This window comes from Oryzias latipes, chromosome 11 (genome assembly GCF_002234675.1).
Source record: "Oryzias latipes chromosome 11, ASM223467v1".
Classification (NCBI taxonomy): domain Eukaryota; kingdom Metazoa; phylum Chordata; class Actinopteri; order Beloniformes; family Adrianichthyidae; genus Oryzias; species Oryzias latipes.
The window spans coordinates 14,143,413-14,155,939 of NC_019869.2; positions in this window are offsets into that span (position 1 = coordinate 14,143,413).

The window sequence follows — 12,527 nt, forward strand, 5'->3', positions numbered from 1 at the left end:
CAGAAACACGAATGTTCTCTTTATGCGGGTCTGATTATAAAGCATTGTCAGCGGCTAACACAATTTCGTGGCGCATTCTTTCTCCTTCAAGCTGGAGAAATGGGCACCATGTTGTGTATAGTCGTTTTTATTATTTTTATGCTGATTAAAGTTAGAAGGAGGAGGTCTGCTTGCTCCAATGAGAGTGCAGATGCTTCAAATAAAGCTTCAAGAAAAACCTGTATTCCAAAGCAAAGGAACCTCCTTGCACTTTCTGTTTTAACATCTTCGTTTAGTAAACTGTGATCCCATTTCCACATGCATTACAGTCTCACTAACTTCAGCTCCACCCTGTCTCACAAACACTCCAAACCAACATCCAAAACCACAGTAAAAGACATTAAGTGTCTTTTACCCTCAGCTCTGCAGAGCATGCCAACAAAAACCATAAACAATGATTTCTTCAGTCTACACGTTTAGACCTCAGCTTTCATATCTCTCCATTGCTCACTAATCAGTCTGTAATTAATTGAGCAAGAATAGGAACAATTTGAACAATAGAAAATAACAGACAGCATCCACCTGGTTCTTCTCCTTGGCATTTGACTTTTTAAATCCACATCACAACCAGAGACGTTACTGGTTTCTGGAAGGTTTTTAGAAATTGACAAACATACTAAACACAGCAGAACCTTCTCATATTTATATGAAAGGAAACGCTGTGTGAGGAAACAAAAGAGGGGCAACTGGGGTGGAGTGCTTTCCAGGCTAAAGGCTAATGCCAAGAGACCACAGATCCCGTCTCTGTTCCTGGCCATTGTCCACTCCCTGAACAACAAGATTGACATGTTTTGACTGAGGCTGGGGGCTTCCAGTGAGATGAGAAACACTGCAGTGATTTATCTCAGGGAAACCTGGATGAACGTCGACATGCCAGACCGAGACTTCCAGCCTAATGGGCGGCTTCTGTTCCGGGCGGACTGCAACCTGCAGTTGGGAAAAGCCCGTGGGGTGGATTGCACGTCTGTATCAAAGGTTGTGGTACAAACTGCACATTGGTAAACATTCACTGCTCCAAGGTTACACTATCTGCCATTTGAGTTTACGGCGGTGATTGTCATGGCTGTTTACATCCCGCCGGGTGCTAATGCTAATACTTTTGCTAACAAAGCGCTAACAAAGCTCGACAGCAACATCAGCTTGCTCCAGCATAAGCACCTGGAGGCATTTTACTTGGTTTCAGGGGAGTATAACCATTTAAACCTGACAGACACTTTGCCCAAGTTCCACCAGCATATCACCATTCCAACACGAGGAAATAGCACCCTGGTCTGTGTTTACACCAACAAAAAAGATGCATACGCGAGGCACCAACACAGAGGACCATCACAGTGTGGCCCAATGAGGCTACCCCAGCTCTGCAAGAAAGTTTTCAGCACACAGACTGGCAGATCTTCAGGGAGGCAGCTTTGCATAAGGGGGTGGTGGACCTGGAGGAATACACATCAGGTGTCCTCAGCTACATCAGGAAGTGCACAGAGGACGTCACCAGCACCAGGACTGTAATGGATTACCCCAAAGAGAAATCCTGGCTGAACACAGAGGTGCGGTTTTTCCTGAAAGACTGGAATGCTACGTTCCAGTCTGGTGACAAGGTGGCTCTCAGAGCATTGAGGAGTTAGCTGCGCGCTGGGGTGAAGAGGGCCATGGGTGCATACAGGTATATACAGGGACATTTAACATCCAATAATCCCAGGAGTATGTGGAGAGGCATCAATTGAATCACAGACTACAACACCAGACATGCACAATACCTCCGGGACCACTCTACCAGACACGCTCAAGATTTTCTGCTCCCGCTTTGAGGACTCCGAAATCCCCCCAGCACCAGACTCACCACCCCACCTGGCGAAGAGCCTTTCAGGAGGACACCCGCAGAAGTAAGAAGGACCCTCCAGAAGATCAATCCTAACAAAGTTGTTGAACCTGATAACGTCCCTGGATGGGTGCTGACAGACATTTTCAACACCTCTCTGACGCAGGCAGTGGTCTCCAACTGGCTACCACGATCATTCCCATCCCCAAAACATCCTCAGTGACAGGTCTGAATGACTTTTGACCTGCGGCCCTTTCATTGAAAGTCATGAAATGTTTTGAAAAGCTGGTCATAAGTCACATCATAGACTAATAGCCACTCAACGCTCACCCACCTAGAGAAGAAGAACTTGTATGCTCGCCCTTCTTTTCGTGGACTTTGACATCAGCTTTAAATACAATCATCCAACAGACCCTCATCCAAAAACTGTATACATTTGGTCTGCGAAGATCCGCAATGTCTCCCCCCCATCACCTTCAGCATGGGCTCCCCCCAGGGCTGTGGGCTAAGCCCCCTTCTGTTTACTTTGTTCATGCAGGACTGCACAACTAGTCACCCCAGCTGTCTGATTGTAAAGTTTGCTAATCACACAGCTGTGGTTGGATGCATCACCATCAATGACGAGTCCAACTACTGCATCAACATGAAGAAGACCAAAGAGATGACTTCAGGAAGGACAGACTCCCCCCTCCTCCTCCGCACATCAGAGGGGTCGCGGTGGAAGTGGTTTCCAGCTTTAGGTTCTTGGGCGTGCACATCTCCAATGTCCTCACCCATAGCACAAACACTTCCTGCCTGATCAGGAAGCCACATCAGCGCCTCTATTTTCTTAGGAGGCTCAGGTGCGCTGGGATGGGGAATTCAATCCTGACCTCCTTTTACAGGTGTGTAGTGGAGAGTGTCTTGTCCTCCTGCATCACTGTGTGACATGGCAGCTGCTCTGCATCAGAGAGAAAAGCTCTGCAGAGGGTAGTTGGAGCTGCGCAGAGGACTGTTGCAGCCTGCAGACCACCACTGAGATCTATGAAGCCATATGCAGGAAACGAGTCTCCTGCATCCTGAAAGACCCCGCTCACCCCTCACACTCTTTGTTCTCCCTGCTCCCCTCAGGCTGGAGGCTACGGAGCATTAAGAGCAGGACCACGAGACTGAGGAACAGCTTCTTCCCTGAAGCAGTAACACTAATGAACTCTGGAAGATAATTGTAGCCCCCCACCCTCTCATGGACAAACCTGGAAGCGGAGCTATGTTTTTATATTCCCTTTCTGTGCTAAATTTGTACAATAGTCATAGGAATCGTAATAGGTCCCAGTTATGTTTGTATATGTCATTTATACGTCTTTTATTTCCTGTCATACTCGCACTGTAAATGGCAGGTCCAGGACGAGTCACAAATTTCGTTTTATCCCTGTGGAGAAATGGCAATAAATACATCCTTCCTTCTTATTTTTTCCTCCGAGTAAGGTTCACGCACTGGCTCCTTACTGACCGTGCACAAATGCTACAGGTGGTGTGTAGGCGCCCGTAGGATGCTCGTAGAACAGGGGTGGTCAAATCCAGGCCTCGAGGGCCGGCCTCCTGCAGGTTTTCCAGAAATCCTGGTGGCTCATCTGCTACCGATTACACCGATCAGGTGTGTTTAGCCACTAAGGAGTTTCAATGGCAGTTTGGCGGGAAAACATGTTGGACACCAGCCCTCGAGGCCTGGATCTGGGGACCCCTGTCATAGAATGTTTACACAAACGACTCTCTGATTGTCTAATTTCCGAAATTCTAACAGACTGGACAAAAAGAGCACAAACTTATCATGTGAACAGCATTTCATCTATCACAGTCTGCAGGGGTTAAGATAAAAAAATGTAGGACAGTCCTACTTCTTACCTACTTCACCTTTATTTTACCCTTGCGTACTTTATAAGGGTGTATTCATGCTGGAAAAATCTGCTGGTCCGTACCGAGTTTGCTTAATTTGTTCTGGATCAAGTCCTGAACCTTGCATTTGGATTGTATTCAGACTGACTCCCCCCAGATATTCCTGGTTCCATACCAAAGCTTGTAAACAAAACCACGGGACCAAAGATCTCTTCAGTCATTGGCCAGGCGTCACGAGGGCGGGGTAAAGCAACGGTAGACAGAAATTATGGAAGTCTTGCTCTTTGCAGTCCATGTCGGGATAGTTCACTTACTCACACTTTATATTTCATCAACCAATTTGGAACATCTCTATCAACCTCAGGTACAACACTTTTTAGTTTTTGGTAAGCTGGAGGCTTGCTGCAGGACGGTTACTGAGGAGACTATGAAGGTACGATGATAAGTGTTTATGACATGTAGATTGTCGGGAATGTGAGAAGTGATGTGTATCATGTTAAAAGTTGTGACCCTGAATTCATCCGACCACACTTTAATGAGTTGCTGTGCCTTGTTGTTGCTCCCCTGCTGTGTTTACATCACGTAAAGTCCGGCTGCCGTGCCCTTTTTGGTTCAGCTGTTCCACTCTGAGCACAGAGCCTATTTAGACGGAGAAAACTCGGAGCAAACCAGAACTCGGTCCAATTGGAAATGAAACGAGACCACCTCAAAAAATGGATTTGAGAGCGGTTCCTGGTCCCAGATCAGGGCCCACTTGGGTGTATTCAGACTGAAAATTCGTTCTGAATTATCGGGGGAAATTAACTCTAGTTAATGTGTCCAGTCTAAATACACCCTAAGTGTTCATTACGACCTGTCACCTGCAGCATACCTGTAGAAAAAAAAGAAAATTCTCTCTATACAGGTTCATCGAGCTGTCTCTTACTTTGATGTTTTGTGAAGGCCACCTGCCCTGTACAAGTTTGCCCATTTTTTTGTCCACAGACAGCCCATATCTACCTGTAATGGCAGTTGTGACAACCATATTTTCTGCACTGCACACCGAATTATGTGGCGCATTGTGAATGAATGGTCTATTTTATATGACGCACCAAACTATAAGGCCCTTTAAGTGAGACAAAAAAAGCCAGAGATAAGTCTGTCAGTCCCTCGTACTTTATTAATGCATGTGGCGTTCACAGTAACTCTCGAACTTATTTGTAACATGCTACATGCTAGCCATGTTAAAAGTGTTAATGTATTCACAATACCTATAAATCCCAACTATGTTTGGAATACTTAGGAAAAGAAACTGATACCGCTAAAAAAATGTAACTGACTACTCTAACTCCCAACCTCGTTAGCAACACGTCAAAGAGAAACCACAGTCAGATACCCCTAAACGTTAGCCCTCTAGCGTATTCACAGTAACACCCAAGCAAACATTGTGACAGAGCGCCGTGCACCTCTCAAAATCGCTTCAACATCAGTAAACACAAACAGAATTAATCTGTATAAAAGGCGGTCCGGATAATAAGGCACACTGTCGTTTCTGACTGCACATTATAGTGTGGAAAATACGTTAGGGCTAAAGTACGGTGGCCGAGCGATGCAAGACACATTTGCATTTAAGATACAACCAACAACAAATCCCGGTCCAAACTAAGAAATCATGAGGCACTAAAAACAATCTTGGAACAAATACTGTAACACAACAGCTAACCATAGAACAAATTACAGAGTCCTGAAACCCAAAAGCAAATCCAGGTGCAAATGACCAGATACGGAATCACAAAAACAATCTCTGTACAAATGAAAAAATCCAGAAACACAACAACGAAAGCAGAGAAACGGCTTCAACAAAAAGGGAACGTCCTGAATCCCTGAAGTAATCTGTAATATAAAACTAATTGTGTATGATTTTTCACATTTATTTATTACTATTTTTTTATGTGGAGATTTTAAATACATGAGACAGTGCAAAAGCATTTTTTTTAATTGATTACTACAATAAAAATTACAACAATGTTTAGCAAGGTAAAGTTTTTGCATCACTTCCAGTATTAAGGGTTTTCCCTTTCCGTTAAGCAAAACACGACAGCAGAAGATGAAGAAAAAATTAATGAAAGTGAGCAGCTGCTAACGGAAAGGGAATACTCTTACTACCGGATGTGACGCAAAAACTTTACCTTGCTAAACATTGTTGTAATTTTATTGTAGTAATGCAATTTCAAAAAAATTTTTTTGGACTGTTTCATGTATTTAAAATGTCCATATAAAGAAAAGAGTAATGAATAACTTTAAAAAAAAAATCAAACACAATTGGTTTTATATTACGTCGCTTTCTGTTGGAGCTGTGTCTCCGCTTTCATTCATTGTTGTGTTTCTGGTTTTGGGCATTTGTAAGGGGGTTGTTTTTTTTGGTAATTTGCACCCGGATTTGCTGTTGTGTTTCAGATCTCTGTCATTTGTTTTGTGATTTGCTGATGTGTTTCATGATTTGCTGTTGTGTTTCAGTATTTGTTCATTTGCACTGGGATTTGTTGTTGTTGTATCTTAAATGTAAGGGTGTCTTGCACCTCTCGGCCACCGTACTAAAGGGAGGAGAGCCCTCGGTTCTTTCTAAGAAGTCAATGTTTGGACCAAGACGAGCAGCATCTCTTACCTAGTCCAACTCAAACCAAAAGACTTCATCAAAATGGGACGTTTGAAGACAAAGATGGCTTGAAAGTTAAAAGAATTAAAGTGGATGGATGGAGGATGTCAGTCAAAGGTCCAGCACTGATTCTGCAGGACAAACCCAGATTCCATGAGTTTGGGGAAACAGCACCACACTGTATGCAGCTTCTTCCTTGTGCTGCTCATAAACTTGTGATTCTCTTACAGATCACAACTGCTTAGCAACCAGAGGGTGTGCTGCCTGTGTCACGTTGGCTCTCCAGATGTTCGCTGCTGTTTCGTAGAGCAGAAATGTCCTGCCTGGACTGACTTCTCCTCCTCTGGAGCTGAATGACATTTTATCAGTCTTTGAATGAAATGATGTTCCTGCTGAGGGACAAATAGATAAGGATAAAGAACAGCAGCAGCAGCAGCTTCCCTTTGATCATTAAGTGATCCAGGAAGACATTCAAACTCCAGTGTCCAAACGTCTCCTACCCTCAGTCTGTCCAGTGTCTTCCAGTAAATAATAATAGATAATATTAGAAGGATAAAGAGCCTGTGGGGGCCGGGGGGAGTGTGTATGTGCACACACGTACACACTCTATAAGAAGGTCCCTCATTCCCTGTTGCACCTGCTGACCTCACAAGATCCACAGAGATGGGCTCCTGCTGAATGTGCGGCTTCTGCACATCAGACACACAAACACATGCAGGAATGCGTACGCACTTTGACTAATAGGCCTAATGCTTCCTGAAGAGCGCCCAGCACCGCATTAGCTACGGATGTGGGATTGATTTAGAAACTGAAAGCCTTCTAGTGTGTGTTGGGGGGGTGAGGCGGAGAGAGCGAATAAGTCGTGCACTCACCACTGTATTTTCTCCCCCAATTCCACTTCTTTGACGTTATCTATTTACTGACAAAAAATGCAGCCAGATGCACATTCATGCATTTCAGGGAGCTTTAACCAAATGTATAGTTCCAATAGAGTTTCATGCTTCTATTGGTGTTTCAGAAAATAATCAGGATCTGTGTTCACGCCATCATTTCATTCTCACGTGTAGGAGCCTTTACAGGAAGCTCGTCACCAGTAACTCAAACTAATTTTAGAATTAGCAGAAGAGCTAATTAAAACCATTTGACCTCTCACACCAATTATCACATTGCAGTGAATCAGAGAGAAAAATTGTCCATCTAGTGGCAAATTAATTCCTGACATTATCGTTAAAAAGGTAAATTAATAAAAATGACAGACGGGTCTTTTTTTTGATATCATATATCTTGCTACAGAAAAACACAGAGGAAACATTTTTATTTACTGGTCCACTTAGAGACAGATCTACGGTGGCCCTGAAGTGCATATATATATTTAAGATCACAACGATTAAAAAAAAACAAATGTTAAAAAGCAGTATTATATTTTAGAAAACAAACCCAATTTCAGAAACCAAAACCTTTCATTCGTTCCTTTTCTAATCCGTTTGTCCCTTTTGGGGTCATGGGGCTGCCGGAGCCTATCCCTGCCACTTGCGAGCAAAGGCAGGGGACGCCCTGGTCGCCAGTCTGTCGCAGGGCCACATAAATCACACATTCATGCAGTCTCACATTCACAACTATGACCAATTTAGAGTAACTAATTAACTTTTGAAGCATGTTTTTGGACGGTGGGAGGAAGCCAATGTCCCCGAAAAAAAAAGCCCCACACATTCATGGGGAGAACATGCAAACTCCACACAGAAGGTCCCCCATTGATGTTCTGGCTCAGGTCCCCCAGCCGAGCCTTTTAGCTGTGAGGCCAGAGAAAATTAACAAAAAGGTTAGGGAAGAGAAAAAATTATTCAGAATGCAGATTATTTTGGACAAACGGGTATTTTTTTGTTCAACATACAGAAAAGGCTGTTTGTCTCATCTGCCAAGAGATGGTGGCGGTATTCAAAGAATAGAATCTACACTGACATTATGAATCCCGTCACAAAGAGAAATATCATAGCTTGCAAAGGAAAATGCCAGCAGACAAACTCTCACAGCTAAAATGTGGACTGTTAGCTCAGCAGACTGTGTTACTATACACATTGGTGGACAAAATAGTTGGTTCCCCTCAGTTAAAGAAAGAAAGTCCACAATGCTCACTGAAATTACTTGGATCGTTCAAAAGTAACAATAAATTAAAATTTATTCAAAATTAAATAATCAAAATCAGCCATTACTTTTGAGTTGTTGATTAACAGAAATATAAAAAAAAAAAACTAATGAAATAGGGCTGGACAAAAATGATGGTACCTCCATAAAGGACTGAGAACTATTTGCCCAGGGGGTCATGATGAACTCAGGTATGTCCTTTAATTGACATCACAGCTGTTTTCAAAGCCATGGTGAACAAAAACAGGATTTTTAAATATGCCTTAAAAAAGACAGTAGATAACTAACAAGCTGTTTGCTTAGAGTTAGAAATGACTTGTAAACTATATGTTTATGACAGATATGCTTATGGATCTTTAAATGGGCTGTAAACAAACAATAGTGTAAAATCAATCAGCAATGAAATAAGTAGGATTAAAGCATCTCGTAACAGCTGGTTTTTTAATGATAACTTTTCTACTTTGTCCTTATAGACTTAAGCCTCATTCATTGAAGGCGTTTCATATTCCTTCTTTAGTGTTTCAGTATTTAGTGTCATTCAGCTGCAGCAGCTTCATAAGGTTCTCTTTGAGGACCATGGTGTGTTATGTGACTGCAGTCTTCACTGAATGCTCTGCTGAAGTCCATATTCAGTCTTCTCTGGTGGCTTGTCTGATAATTAGCATAAAGTCTTTGACAAGGCCTCCAATGTAGAACCACCAGGTGTTCACGAACCCCTGTATGTCTTTTGAGGACATACAGTACTCAGCAGAAACGAGTACACCCCCTTTAAACAGTACTAATTTAATCAGTAGCTCAATGAACAAAAGAAAATAATTCCAAACTTTCCACAAGGTTCAGTTTTATTGAACCATTTTTCAACTCCATAACATGAATTTAAGGTTAATGATCTAAATTAGATCACGTCATCTTCAGTTTTGGTCGAAGCAAAAACGAATACACCCTGCAACAAAAACTACTACATCGAGTATTCTGTATGAGCACCGGGATTTTTAGGCATGAAATGAATAAGTTGGCAACATATTGCAACATCTATCTTTTCCCAGTCTTTAAGAAGAATCTCTTTTAGAGCCCGGATGCTGGATGGAGAGTGATGCTCAACTTGTGGCTTCAGAATTCCCCACAGGTGTTCAATTGGGTTCAGATCAGGAGACATACTTGGCCAATCAATCACCTCCACCCTGTTCTTCAGAAATGCAACCGTAGCTTTAGTAGTCTGTTTTGGATCATTGTGGTGTTGGACAAGTGCTCAACGACCTAGTGCATGAAGTGACGGCAGCATCTTCTCCTTCAGTATAGAGCAGTACATTGTTGAGTTCATGATCCCATCAGTGAAATGCAGCTCCCCCACACCAGCAGCACTCATGCAGCCCCACACCATGTTTCACTGTAGGCACCATGCATTTTTCTTTGACATTCTCACTGCAATGCCATACAGTTTTAAAGCCATTTGTTCCAAAAATGGTGATTTGCCTCATTACGGTGATTTGCAGAATTGAAGTATTGAGACAACAAGCAGGGCGGGACACTGATGTAACACTGGTGGATCAGTCTGCTGATGCACACACCTTAGGGTTTCCTGATTCCCTTTATCCTGCTGAAGAGTCGTGTGGCTGAGGACATCCTCACGCTCCTCACATCCATTTTTCTTTGGCTGCGCCTGCACAGTTCCTCCGTACAGCCTTCGCTCTCTATGTTTGGAAAGGGGAACGGATGTTCCCACAAAGCCTCGCTGAAAATCTCCACCGATAACAGCTGCAGATCCAATCATGTCCACAGATGCAGCAAACTTGTATTTCATCGAGCTTTAGGTTTGCGCACATGTTCCTGAGATTTGGTTGACAAAGTTAAAAACAGTCTGATTTCAGGCCAAACGTACCATAAACCAGTGTTCATTTCTAACTATTTACAGAAAACGCTGTCTGATGCTTTAGCGAAAAGATGAGGGACTCATCAGAGAAACAACGCCAAGCTGGTTGTGCAGATGGAGAAGAAGATAGCTGGTAGAAACGAGGAGAAGGAGGGCTGAGGAGGAAGGAGTTAAAGCATGCTGACATGAGAAGAGGGTGAGGTGGCCTGGGGGGAGGAGAAGAGAAAGCGCGGAGAAAGAGAGAAGCAGACGTGGAGGAGGTGGGGAATTGATGAAGCAGAAAGCTGGGTTATTCCTGCTGTGAATCTATGTCTTTGCTTTGTGTGGTAGTGTGTGTGTGTGTGTGTGTTCACTTGTATGAATGGCAGGCTTTGGCAGTAAATGAAACTGTTTATCAGATCAATATGGTCATCATCTCCCAAATGACTGTGGCCTCTATTGAAGAGCACCCATAAATCACAAGCAAATATGGAGGACAGGGATCTATATTGTGTGGCTCTGAGCGTGTGCAAGCATGGAGTGCACGAGGACTGATGCACCTGAATGCAGGTCTCCTTTTCTCTGCGACTGCAAATGCGGAGCGCCGCAGGCCGGACCACACCTTCTGCTCGCAAACTTCTGAGGGAAACGCACGAATGCACGTTCTGCATCTCAAGTGCGACACGTCCTCCTTCATGGGGTTAACAACAGTGCTCTTGTTCTGAGTCCCGCGGCCCCCAGTGCTCTCACTCTGAATAATCTCGCCTCCCGGTATCAGTGACAAGCGGCTCAAAACCAAAATAGCATCTCCAGCTCCGATAAATATAGAAGGTAATTAAATCGGCAGCAGAAGAGACGGAGAAAAAGGCAGAAACAAAGGAGAAGGCTGCTCGCCATTCGCCTGAAACCCGCCGCCTTCCTTTAATGTTGCCCGTCACCGCTTCTCGTAGATCTTTGTGAGTTTGTGTTTCCGGGCCTGCTGTGAGTCAGCAGTATTTCACCGCTGAGTCTTCAGGAGAAGGGCGAGCCCCCCCACCCCCTTTTTGTAAATGTTTGCCTTTTTGCGGGGCAATTCCAGGATCCGTGGATTGATCTTTAATGGCATGAACAGTTAGGAAAAGGGTGAAAGGGGAGGGCCGGCCCCCGATCCTGACACGGTCCCCTGTGGGAATGTGTATGCGGTGACATGTTGTGACAGAAACTGACTGACAAGCCCTTTTGCAGCTCAACACCAGCCGCCGCAGAGACTAATGATGACAGGCTACACCCCCCCATCGCTCACTACATCCTTCCATCCCTCTTTGTCTTCCGTCTCTCCCTCAACTACCTCTTCCTCCACCACACACCCACACAGACAATGGCATCCTGTATATTGTCTCTCTGACGCAACACACAGGGACACACACACGCGGACACACACAGACACACGCTCTGAAAGACGTTTTCTTCAGTGGTAATGTCAGTCTTTCTCTCTTTTTATCACACACAAACGATGCACTACTCTCTGTCTTGGAATTTTACATTTTGATGAAGGAGGAAGCGTGTTGACCAATCAGAGCGGCTGGAGCAGGAGCAGACCATCGCGGCTCAGACAGCAGGGGGGTTCAGGGTCGGCTCGGCAGGCCGGCGTCAGCGTCCTACCCGCCTTCCCCGCAGCTCCATGTCCCCTCGTGTCACGGCGGTGGGTGGTACGGCCCGGCAGGCGGGATAAAAACCCCCTCCTCTCCCTCTGGTCTCTCTGCCCCCCCACCCTTCGTTCTGACAGTGGTAGGGTGCAGCTACAGATGCTGTACTACAGCAGAAGACAGTGAGAGTGGATGGGAGGAGGGACATCAGGTGTCACAGCGCTTCAACCAGGCTCATTTCCACGACAACCAGCTCCAGAGGTGCCACCAGGTGAGTCTGATGACATGCAGCCAAATTCTTACACGCACACACACTATGACACAATAAAGTGATTGCACTTTGCTTTCACGCAGGGATGGATTGACAGGTTTGGTTGCTCAGACGTGCATCTGAGATGCTCTCCAGGAGGTTTCATCTCCTAGGTCCCTCACGCATGAGCATATTTCATTGTGTGTCACTGCTGCGCGCATAAAGTATATGTGAGTGTGTATGGACGCCGTCCCTCCCTGCGTGCTGGTAGGAGACAAAAGCCCCCCCCACCCACCACC